The sequence below is a fragment of the Theropithecus gelada genome, chromosome 9 (genome assembly GCF_003255815.1).
Source record: "Theropithecus gelada isolate Dixy chromosome 9, Tgel_1.0, whole genome shotgun sequence".
Lineage (NCBI taxonomy): Eukaryota > Metazoa > Chordata > Mammalia > Primates > Cercopithecidae > Theropithecus > Theropithecus gelada.
The window spans coordinates 94,203,707-94,207,100 of NC_037677.1; positions in this window are offsets into that span (position 1 = coordinate 94,203,707).

Sequence of the window (3,394 nt, forward strand, 5' to 3'; positions counted from 1 at the left end):
ATACAAAAATTAGCTGGGCGTGGTGGCGGGCTGAGGTAGGAGAATCACTTGAACTTGGGGGGCGGAGTTTGCAGTGAGCTGAGATCACGCCACTGCACTCCAGCCTGGGTGACAAACTGAGACTCTATCTCAGAAAAAGAAAAAAAGAAAACTAATATACCTCACTACGTAGTAGCAACCGAATTTCCCCTGACCATCTGGATCAATCACTTCATCCAGTAGAATAATCTGTTTTCTGCTTGTTGACTCAGTAGCACAGACCACCAAAATGGACAGTCTCATCTTCCAATGCAATGGAACTTTGTTATGGCACTTGGGTGAAACATCTTCCCCACATCTCCCACCTTGTAGACTAAGATTCCCAAATCTGCAAGGGTCAAGGTTGTTAAGACAGGAATAAAAAATTCTGGGCTGGGAGTGGTGGCTTATGCTTGTAATCCCAGCACTTTGGGAGGCTGAGGTGGGTGGATCACCTGAGGTCAGGAGTTCAAGACCAGCATGGCCAACATGGTGAAACCCCATCTCTACTAAAAATACAAAAATTAGCCAGGCATGGTGTTGCGTACCTGTAATCCCAGCTACTCGGGAGGCTGGGGCATGAGAATCGCTTAAACCTGGGAGGCAGAGGTTGTAGCGGGCTGAGATTGTGCCACTGAACTCCAGCCTGGGCAACAGAGTGAAACTCTGTCTCAAAAAAAAAAAATTCTGCTAGTGGGTTACTGGGGATAGTAGTAAGTGGATCCACTACCACTTCTACCCTTAATTCCTTGATTCATGAGTTCTAGCTATGGAAGAGATAGCATCAAATGATTCAAAGTATATATTGCATGTTGTAAGACTGAATTCATCCTTTCTGTGTCTTGTCTCCTGAACAGCACTGTAACTGACTCTTCAGTAAGTCATTCCACCTTTCCTTTGTTTTTGTTTGTTTGTTTGTTGTTGTTGTTTGAGATGGAGTTTTGCTCTTGTTACCCAAGCTAGAGTGCAATGGTGTGATCTCACCACAACCTGCACCTCCCGGGTTCAAGCAATTCTTCTGCCTCAGCCTCCTGAGTAGCTGGGATTACAGGCATGCGCCACCATGCCCAACTAATTTTGTATTTTTAGTAGAGACGGGGTTTCTACATGTTAGTCAGGCTGGTCTCAAACTCCTGACCTCAGGTGATCCCCCTGGCTCGGCCTCCCAAAGTGCTGGGATTACAGGCGTAAGCCACTGTGCCGGGCCCTCCATTCCACCTTTTAACTAGCCTGGCCATTTTCAGGCGATGAAGTAGGTGGTAAAACTAGTTAATTGCATGACGATGGACCCATTGCTGTGAAATGAGTTATCTGACCAGAAGTATTGTTATGGGGAGGGAAGCCCATGATGGTAAATAAGGCATTCTGTGAGTCCATCGGTGCTGTTCCTGGCAGAAGCATAATGGGCAAGGAAGGCAAATCTATATTCACAATATGTGTCTATTGCAGTGAGGACAAATCTCAGCCCTTCCATGATGAAAGAGGTGCAGTGTAATGAACTTGCCACTGGTGGCTGGTTGGTCCCCTCTGTGAGTGGTGCCATATTGGAGGGCTTTCTGTGGGTCTCGGCTGTTGGCAGATTAGGCACTCAACAGTGATGTTATCTAGGTCAGCTTTGGAAAGGTGAAGTTCACATAATTGAATCCCTGGGCAGCCTCCATCTATGCCACCATGGCCACTTTGTTTATGGGCCCATTGCACAAGAACTTGGGAGGCAAGAGAAAGGGGCCGACAGACATCTGGAGCATGCTGTCAATTCTGCTCTCTGTCATATACAGTCCTAGCAGGCTAGAAACGGTGGCTCAAGTCTGTAATCCCAGCACTTGGAGACCAAGTAGGCAGATTGCTTGAGCTCAGGAGTTCAAAACCAACCTGACCAACAAGGTGAAACCCTGTCTCTACTAAAAATACAAAAATTAGCTGGGTGCAGTTGCAGGCGCCTGTAATCCCAGCTACTCGGGAGGCTGAGGCAGGAGAATCTCTTGAACCCGGGCAGTGGAGGTTGCAGTGAGCTGAGATTGAGCCACTGCACTTCAGCCTGGGCAATAGAGTGAGACTCTGTCTCAAAAAAAAAAAAAAAAAATCAGGGGCTGCCCATGTTATATGAAGTTTCTGGCACATTTAATGGCTTAAACCATCTGAAAATAGGGCTTCTATGGTGACAGACACCTACACTTCACACCATCTATCTTGACAAAAGAAGCACAATGCTTGGTAGACCTTTTCTGATTTCGGAAGCAACATACCACATCTGAGTGTACTACTTCACCATATTTATGGAGTCCCCTCCATGGCTACCAGTTTTGAATTGGGATCAGAGCAAGAGAAGGCTCCGTACTAAGTTCAGTGTAGAGTACAAGCCATTCTTGTGGCTTTATGTGAGGCTTTATGGTTCAGCTATTCTGGGTCTTTTGTGGTTCTGTTTAAATTTTAGGGTTTTTTCTTTGTTTTCTTTTTTTTGAGATGGAGTCTCGCTCTGCTGCCCAGGCTGGAGTGCAGTGGAGTGATCTTGGCTCACCACAAACTCTGCATCCCTGGTTCAAGCTATTCTCCTGCCTCAGCCTCCCATGGTTTTTTCTAATGCTGTGAAGAATGTCATTGGTATTTTGATTGATAGGGATTGCATTAAATCTGTAGATTGCTTTAAGCAGTATGGACATTTGAACAATAACGATTCTTTCAATCCATGAACAGCGAATCACTTTCCAGTTTTCTGTGTCCTCTTCAATTTCTTGCATCAATGTTGTCACAATTTTCATTGTAGAAATCTTTCACCTCTTCGGTTAATTTCTAGGCATTATTTTTATTTGTAGTAGTCGCTTTCTTAAAGAAAGGAATGCGTGAGAATGAATATAGTCCTGGTTGAATTTTACTCACAGAACTGCTGCAGCCCTCTTGGGTCCATGAGGAGAGATACTGCCCGTGTGCTGAGTAAGCAGAGCAGAAAAATGAATGACACCTTTGCTCTGCTGAATGACCCGTTCCAGTAATCTCCCTGCCTCTGGACTTCATGATATGTATGAGAATAAGCTTCTCCTGTGTAATTCAGTTTAATTGGTGCAGTATCTTCTTTTTACCCCCTCTTGATCTACTTTCTGCCATTTTTCCACTCTGCTCTTGCCCTGGGGGCTAACTCACTTCAGTTACATCAGGGACTTCCCTTCTCCTCTGGCTTTCAACTGGCTATGGCCAATAAAACACACCCAAAAGAGACAGGAGGGAGAGAAGTAAGTTAGAATGTTTCCTGCCAGAACCTTGAGTGATGATGTTGGGTTTTCTGTTACTTGAAGTCAAAAGCATCCTGATGATGTACGTGTTCTCCGTCTTCTAACAGAGAACTACTGACCTCAAGCAGTTTACATATGATTTATGTATT